This window comes from Leucoraja erinacea, chromosome 35, assembly GCF_028641065.1.
Source record: "Leucoraja erinacea ecotype New England chromosome 35, Leri_hhj_1, whole genome shotgun sequence".
Taxonomy (NCBI): Eukaryota; Metazoa; Chordata; class Chondrichthyes; order Rajiformes; family Rajidae; genus Leucoraja; species Leucoraja erinaceus.
Window position 1 is genome coordinate 10,373,938 of NC_073411.1, and position 9,244 is coordinate 10,383,181.

Consider the following 9,244-nt stretch of genomic DNA (forward strand, 5'->3'; position numbering starts at 1 on the left):
CCCATCAAGTCTACTCTGCCATTCAATCATGTCTGTTCTATCTCTCCCTTCCAACCCCATTCTCCTGCCTTCTCCCCATAACCCCTGACACCCGTACTAATCAAGAATCTATCTATCTCTGCCGTAAAAAATATCCATTGACTTGGCCTCCACAGCCTTTTGTGGCAAAGAATTCCACAGATTCACAGCCCTCTGACTAAAGAAATCCCTCCTCATCTCCTTCCTAAAGGTACGTCCTTTTATTCTGAGGCTATAATGGCCACACATTCATCTCCCTGCTACCTTCAGGTAGAAGGTACAGGAGCTTGAAGATTGCAACAGGTCCAGGTTCAGAAACAGCTTCTACCCCACAGCCATCAGGCTATTGAACTCAACTCAAACAAAACTCTGATCATTAATAGCCCATTATCTGTTTATTCGCACTTTATCTGTTTTATTTATTCATGTGTGTATATATTTATACAATGGTATATGGACCCACTGATCTGTTCTGTATTCATGCCTACTATATTGTGTTGTGCTGAAGCAAAGCAAGAATTTCATTGTCTTATCTGGGACACATGATAATAAACTCTCTTGAATCTTGAATCCATGAGACTTGGTCCCGGACTCTCCCATTAGTGGTAAACATCCTCTCCCCATCCACTCTTATCCTGGCCTTTCACTTTTCAGCAAGTGTCAAGGAGAGGCAGGGACAGGTCACTCAAAGACGAGGAGAACCAATGTTATGGATAACAGAAGAGAGACACAAAATGCTGGAGAAACTCAGCGGCGCAGGCAGCATCTCTGGAGAGATGGGGTAGGATGGGTGATGCTTCAGGGTGGAGGAGACCCTTCTTCAGTGTTGAACAGAGGCTGGAAGGTGGCCACCACTACGCGGCGCTGCTCGCCCTCTCTTAGATGCTTGCAAACGCCCCCTGTGGGTTCGGGGAACATCTGCCCGAACAAAGGAGCCGAGACTTTGAATTGAGAGCAGAGTTTAACCCATGGTGTAATATTGCTTTCAACACGCCGGGAAAGTCACTGAAGTGAATGCACTAATTAGAGCGGCGCTAAATCATTGCAAATTGGAGCATCGAGAGTTCAGGAAACTCACCATATTGCACTGTCGCCGGTAGGTATCTGTGTCCATTCTCTCTGTATCAAAGTGCATCTTTAGACAGCCATCTCTCGAGCAGCGCGTTTATATCCAGGTATCTGTCAATTAATCCGCGTGTGATTGCAAGGGAGATTTCAAATGTTCCTAAAATGTTTGAAACCGGCTCCCACCTCTCCTGCTCAGACGTCAGTCGCGTTTCCAATTCGGAATTGGCAATTAATTCCCTTCCTTTTTTTTGGAACTTGTTGTAATGTGGCCGGTGCAAACCTGGATATTAACCTGAGTTGGGGAGCAGTAGATGAGGTGATGGGGGTGGAGTGGGCGGGGGGGTGAGTGGAATTGACAATGACATTTGGGGAGATGAGAACGTTTATCTCAAAAGGTGTGTCAGGACTTGACTGAGTGAGATACACTTCTAGGACGGATAGCGCTAGAGAAGGTAAAATTCGAAGCACAAATTCGCGCCCCCCCCCCTCCTCCTCTCCCACCCTGATCACATTAACCAAATAAATAAGTGTAGGAAGGAACTGCAGATGCTGGTTTAAACCGAAGATAGACACACACACAAAGCTGGAGTAACTCAGCGGGACAGGCAGCGTAACTGGAGAGAAGGAATAGGTGACGTTTCGGGTCAAGACCCTTCTTCAGCCTAACCTTTTATTTCAGACCCAAATAAATAATTTGCATTTATCAAGAACCCGCTGCGTTTCGTTAAACTATTTGTAGCCAATTCAGTTATTCGCACTGTATTCTCGACCGGGATCCAGTATGTTTAGTTTTGTTTTCTGCTGTTGCTGCTTGGCCCCTCTCTACCAGGGTGACATTGAGAGAAAGGCGAGGGGGGTTCGTTTTACAAACTTTCAACCCAATGGCCAATAATTGCGTCTATTTTTACGAATTATTTATAGACGCCACATAAATAAAAACCTCATCGGATCGATGTTTTTATTCAACCAGTTCAAAAACAGTATGTAATAAAACATCGCCCGGAGGGTGAGATAGAATCGTATCAGACACAACAAGAGGTCGATTAATTCTCCCAGATTTAATATTCGGAGCTTCTGTTGGCGATGTGAACCGCTGTTTGTTAATTGTAGGAGTTCGTGTGTAAAAAATATATAACGATTATTGTGAAACAGTAATTCAATCAATATGTTTATCTGTGTTCCCCTATCGTCTCTTCGCCGCTAATGTGTGTGTGTGTGTGTGTGTATATGTGTGTGTGTGTGTATGTGTGTGTGTGAGTGTGTGTGTGTGTGTGTGTATATATATATGTGTGTGTGTGTGTGTGTGTGTGTGTGTGTGTGTGTGTGTGTGTGTGTGTGTGTGTGTGTGTGTGTGTGTGTGTGTGTGTGTGTGTGTGTGTGTGTGTGTGTGTGTGTGTGTGTTTATATGTGTGTATGTGTGTGTGTGTGTGTGTGTGTGTGTGTGTATGTGTGTGTGTGTGTGTGTGTGTGTGTGTGTGTGTATGTGTGTGTGTGTGTGTGTGTGTTTATATATGTGTGTGTGTGTGTGTGTGTGTGTGTTTATATATATGTGTGTGTGCGTGTGTGTGTGTGTGTGTGTTTATATATGTGTGTGTGCGTGTGCGTGTGCGTGTGTGAGTGAGTGTGTGTGTGTAAATGTGTGTGTGCGCGAGTGTGTCAGTGTGACCCCGCGTGTGAATTCTTAAATAAATCCAATTTCCCCGCCCTCAAATACTGCCAATCCCCCCCCCCCCCCCACCTGCACACCACAACGGCTAAAGAAAATAAAATTGTCAGCCAAAAAAACAAATATGTTTACTTTGAAAGATGTCAAAGTCACTCACAAGTGAGGAGATAAAGGCATCGGGATCTTGGTTAGATTTTGATAATTTGTGTAAGTGTGACATATTAATGGCACTGTCGGTTACGCTGTCTGTAGGTATTATATTCTGACTTCCTGGTGTTTATTTCAGAGGGACCGAACGGGAGCCGGCTTTCTCTCCCCCCACCCCCCCAAAAAAAAGTATCAGCAGATCTAACATGGGCTGACAAGAGGGAGCGAACGAGCAAGTTCAGACTGTGGACCACAGGTCAGTTTCTTAACCCGTTTGTTTCGTGTTCGCGGCGCCTTTGCGGAACGCGAGGGTTTACAAAACTACCCAAGTCCATCTTTTGGAAACAGGCAAACAAAATGCGAACGGGTTGTGATTGTGACTGTGGCTGTGGCTGCCCAAAATACGTCCACTTCTAAAAGGTGAAATTATTAATGTCATATAAATCTAGCTCGTATAACATAAAAATAATCGATGTTAACATGGATGATGCTCATGTAAAGGTGGATTTGTTCAATCTATTTCCATGACCTGTGCTCACTCCGTGTTAAGTGGCAGTTTTCTCGTGTATAACGTTAAATGAATGATTGGATCCTGTTACATTTAATTTATGTCTTGCTTTGGAAATTGAAGGCGACCACAATTAAACCTCGTTCACGATGTGCCACATGTCATATCACTTCGACACGTTAGCAAGCAGCTATTAAACTTTCTTTAATCTTCACTTTTAGTATTTCTAATTCGGCAATTCAGAGAGAGAGAGAGAAAAAAAAATCACTGGCGGGTGAATCGCCCAATAGAACAGGATAGTGCAAAGTTGAAATGTGAAATATTTCCCAGGAAGATAGACACAAAATGCTGGAGTAACTCAGCGGGACAGGTTGGGTGAAAGGAATGGGTGACGTTTCGGGTTGAGACCCTTCTTCAGACTGAATTTGCTTGAAATTGGTCACTGTAGACAGTTCATCTTGTCGAGGTGAATGGTAAAATCTGGGAGGGGGAGGGGGAGGGAGGGGGGTCGGTGGGAATTCGAGGAGAATAAAATAGGTTGAATGTCGATGTGTGTTTGTCGGTGCGGAATCGCTGGGCCGAGGGACCTGTTTCCGCGCTACAACTTGACAATCCGTGGCTGCTCGGCACTACAGCAGTGAAAACCTGCAGATTTAAACTGAAGAATTGGGAGATCACAGTCGTTGTGCAAATATTATTTCTGAATTTAGGATTGTAAATTATACTTAAAGCGCACACATTAGCACTATATGTAAACCTCTAATTGTGTGTATGTCTGTGGATAGTGCGTGTGTGTCTCTGTGTGTTTGTGGGAGAAGTGTGCGTGTATGTGTGTGTGCGTGCGTGTGAGAATGATGTCTGTGAATAAGTGTGGCGAGAGAGAATTGTGTGTGTGTGTGAGTGTGTGTGAGTGTGTGTGTGTGTGTGTGAGTGTGTGTGTGTGTGTGTGTGTGTGAGTGTGTGTGTGTGTGAATAGTGTTTTGAATAGTGTGTACATATGTTTGTTAGAGATATTTGTGTGTGTATGTGTGGGGGGGGGGGGTAATGTGTTTGTGAATAGTGACAATGAACAGTGTTTTTGTGTGTGTGTGTGAGAGAGAGAGAGAGAGATAGAGAGAGAGAGGCAGAGGGAGAGAGAGAATAGTGTGCGTATATTTATAACCAGATAGTGGAAGAAGTTGCCTGCTAACTAAACGCTCATTTCAAACGGACGTTGTTTGTTTAAATGAGCTGTGGTCGTGTGACCGCGAGCATTGTTGGGCGGGTTAGCCCGTGACAGTTGGCCCAGTCGGTCCAGGGTTAGAGGGCTGTGACCCGGGTGAATGTCAATTCCTCCGCCCACATCCCCCTCCCTCTCTCCCTCTCTCCCTCCCTAATGGCCGGGCAGGCAGACAGACGCTACCTCTGGCACACGCCCTCCCATTGTCCTTGCCAATACCAGCCAGGAACGGATTCAAAACCAGCCGGGGAGAGAGGAGAGGAGAGGGGAGCGTTGGGGGGGTGGGGGGGGGATTGGCATTTTCCACACCCAAGGGGCTGGAGAATACAAATCCCATTGAAAACTCCTTTCCAATCGCGACGTTGGAAGTATTGTTTAAACAATGAAACACTCGTGCTGACTTTAAGCAGACCACTCAGTCACTGTGGCCAGCTGTCCGTTTGACTGCTTCTAACCATCACAGCGCCGCTTCGTCCCCACCCCCCCACACCCCTCTCCCCATCAGCCAGAGTTGCAGAAATAACATCTAAACATTAAACACTAATCACCAAATCAAATCCGTCAAAAGTCGTGTTTTCACTTTATTAAATTAATAATCTGGACTGAATCAATTAGAATCGGTCATCTAAATATATATGTGTAGGAAGGAACTGCAGATGCTGGTTTAAACTGAAGATAGACACAAATGCTGGATTAACTCGGCGGGACTTGCATTGAGAGAGGGAAGGGTGACGTTTCGGGTCGAGACCCTTCTTCCGATATATATCTGCCCGTTTTAATAGCACAGAGCAATATAATTCGTATTTCATTCTGTATTTTCGATAAGTACCCCCCCTCTCATTTAAAGAATCTAAATATATTTTTATTTTATGTCATTCTTTGTACATTTTCATATCTCCAGTTTCCCTCTCCCCTGACTCTCAGTCTGAAGAAGGGTCTCGACCCGAAACGTCACCCATTTCTTCTCTCCACAGATGCTGCCTGTCCCGCTGAGTTTTGTGTCTATCCTCTCAAAAATCTTTTTCCTCTTGTGTTTAAATAATCTAAATATTTTCTCTCCCATTTCAATAATCGGAATACTTTCCATTGGGTAAAGGCCGTTAAATTAATCACCAAAACCCCCTTTTTTTTTAAATTGAAAAGATAAATTATATTGAAACGGCGGATCGCTGTGATGGATACGCGAGACCGTGATTGAAAAACATTTCAACATCCAGTTAGAAGTCTTGCGGTGAAAGCGATCGCCGAGTGTATCAGTTAGTTGTCCGAAGTCGAGGTTTGTGTTTCGCCCCTTCACCACCCCCGAAGTTTTACCTATATATTTTGGGTCTAAATATCTCTTTCTCTTCCCCCAACATTTAACCACGGGTTGATTGTATTAGTGTTAAGAAATTGTTTAGACAAATCTTCATTCAGCTCAGTGAGGATGAATCAAGGAAGTTATAGTTTGAGGAGAAGGGACTCGACCCGAAACGTCGCCCATTCCTTCTCTCCAGGGATGCTGCCTTTCCCGCTGAGTTACTCCAGCATTTAGTGTAAACCAGTTCCTTCCAGCACGGTGTTTAAGAAGGAACTGCAGATGCTGGAAAATCGAAGGGAGACAAAAATGCTGGAGAAACTCAGCGGGTGCAGCAGCATCTATGGAGCGAAGGAAATAGGCAACGTTTCGTCCCGTGAAACTCAGCGGGTGCAGCAGCATCTATGGAGCGAAGGAAATAGGCAACGTTTCGTCCCGAGAAACTCAGCGGGTGCAGCAGCATCTATGGAGCGAAGGAAATAGGCAACGTTTCGTCCCGAGAAACTCAGCGGGTGCAGCAGCATCTATGGAGCGAAGGAAATAGGCAACGTTTCGTCCCGAAACGTTGCCTATTTCCTTCGCTCCATAGATGCTGCTGCACCCGCTGAGTTTCTCCAGCATTTTTGTCTACTTTCCTTCACATTGTTGTCCATTAACGAATTATCGTGACGGGTTGAACAAGTTATATCTGAATTACCAAACCTAATTTCCCCCCGTAAAAAAAAATAAAACCAGTGCATGTCTATTTTAAGTTGAACACGGTCAATGAATGGTGTGATCGAATTCTACAGTCAGATGTCTTGGCCCCTGAGCGTTGCTTGTGCGGTGACGTTCATCACTCTTGTTCCTGGGGTGACAATACCTCGGAGTCAATGTGTTAACTTCCGTCACGAAATGTCAGCTGGGTTTTTCCCCTTTAAGGGACGCGGCTGACAGCTGAGTGCCGCTCTGGCAGATGGCCTGTGAGCCGAATTTTTTTTTATTATTGTCTGGGACCTAAATCTGTTTGCCATTCAGGCGTCCGCTCTCTTTTGCGGAACTCCGCAGTTCCGCGTTCGGATCCTAATATTGCCCCTGTCCCACTTAGGAAACCTGAACGGAAACCTCTGGAGACTTTGCGCCCCACCCAAGGTTTCCGTGCGGTTCCCGGAGGTTGCAGGTGGTTGCCGGAGGTTGCAGGTAGTGGAAGCAGGGAGGAAGACTGACAAAAACCTCCGGGAACCGCACGGAAACCTTGGGCGGGGCGCAAAGTCTCCAGAGGTTTCCTAAGCGGGACAGGGGCATAATAACGGGGCGGGGGGGGGGGGGGGGGGGGGGGGGGGGGGGGGGGGTGGAAACAGTGTCCAACGAGCTCATATAAAGGACGCGAGTGAAGTTATCTTCTCCGCACCCGATGCAACAGTTAAACCTCCCTGTACTAAGTGCGCTGTGGTCGCCGTATTAACTAACACAGCGGGTGGAAAGGTCCCAGTATTCCTGGATCTTTGGAACTGCAGATGCTGGTTGGCTACCGAAGATAGACACAAAAAGCTGGAGTAACTCAGCGGGACAGGCAGCGTCTATGGAGAGAAGGAATTCGGGTCGAGACCCTTCTAATTCTTCACCCAACTGAACTGCCCACCACGAATAATTCACACCACCGCTCTTGGTTGGGTTCCTCGATGTTCCCATCCCGTTGCCACTCCGTCCCTATCCTATCCCAATTTCGGTTCTGGCCAAATGCATCAGCAACCCGGGACCACAAGTCTCTCTGTATCAGGACACAACCCGCAAACCTCCTTCGTTAAAAAAAACCCACCCACCCCAAGCCAAACACCCCCAAGAACAAGACAGCGGCGAGTCGTTCCTTTCTTAAAATGTACAAACTCAGTCTAAATCATCGAAATAGATTTGTTATCAAGAGCGAAAGGATTTCAACCCCGGCTTATTTCACAATTAAACCATTCCCTTCCCACCCACCCTCCCAACTTAATCTACAAACATGTGCGGAAATGTATCCATTATTTGCTACTATACATTATATTTCCAAAATTCTGCGCCTCCAAAAATCTAACCAAAATTCTTAAATTTACCAGGATTTTTTAAAACATAAAACATTAAAATATTCTCCGTACCTGTTACACAAATCCATCTATAATGTTAGCAATAATTACGAGAACTGTTATGTGATATATTACTTCTAACGACCATAACTAATTTATTATATTGTTACATATTAATCTGCAATAACTCGAAGTGTATTATATATTACAACTAATCTTCATAACCAATAAATTAAACTGTTAGATATCAATCTATCATAATGCCAATTGCTATATTATACATTTCTCATCAATCGTATATTGTTCAGATATTAAACTGCGAGTATATCTAACACTACGTACAAGTGTTCAATAATATTACAGTGATTAGATTTCCAAGTGAATATGCTACAAATGTAGATTTAATATAAGCATCGGAGCATATAAGGAATTTCTCGGTCTCTCGAAAGCTTCACAATTGATTAGGATGGATTTTTTTCCCAGCCAAACTTGCAGAATAATTCTAGGGAGGGAGACACAAAAATGCTGGAGTAACTCAGCGGGACGGGCTGTGTCATTGGATGGAAGCGGTGGGCGACGTATTGGGACGAGACCCTTCTTCCTGCTTTTGGATAATGATAGCAGCTGAATTCCTTAATTTGAAACTGTGTTTGATTCTGTAATGGAGAAACTGGAGAAGCTCTGGCTAATGAACGGGGCAGGAGGTGGGGAGAAGATTTCGATTTGTTTTCCAAAAGCAATCAGGTCACAAACATGCCTCAAAAATGGACCAGGGAATTTAAAAAAACCATTGAGGTGAAAGGACAGTGTATTTTAGTAAATTGCAAAACCGGACTGGACTGAAGGGTGGAACAGGTAGACGGGGAGAAGCGGAGAGGACAGGTGCAACAATTCAGTGCAGTGTTAACCAGCGTGAGAGTGTCGAGACGGGACACGGACAGAAATCGAGCCGGAGAGGGAGACAGAGAGAGACGGAGTGTTACGGGGGTGGAATGGAGACACAAAATGCTGGAGTAACTCAGCGGGACGGGCAGCATCTATGGGTGGAAGGGATGGGTGACGTTTCGGGTCGAGATCCTTTTTTAGAAGTAAACCAGCATCTGCAGTCCTTTCCTACACGGAATAGAGACAGGGAGTGAGGGGGATTGAGAAGGTCAGTGTAGTGTAGTTTGTATAAACGTGGACGGTGCAGGTTTAAACACTGCTGTAAGTTAGTGGGTGGCAGACAGAGAGGCTAGCGAACAGAGGGGGGTTATGAGTGGGGGTGGGACCGTGAATG

At 45.2% G+C, this 9,244-nt stretch overlaps 1 protein-coding gene across 1 annotated transcript in view; it reads left to right on the forward strand.

Annotated features, from left to right (window-relative positions):
- The first annotated feature begins 958 nt into the window (after positions 1-958).
- The window catches only part of LOC129713311 (transcription factor COE2), a 219,168-nt gene continuing 210,882 nt past the window's right edge, over positions 959-9,244 (forward strand). Inside the window, exons 1-2 of the mRNA XM_055662280.1 lie at positions 959-1,114; positions 3,039-3,155. The gene's annotated coding sequence lies outside the window, so the exon portion shown is untranslated. The remainder of the gene's footprint in view (positions 1,115-3,038; positions 3,156-9,244) is intronic.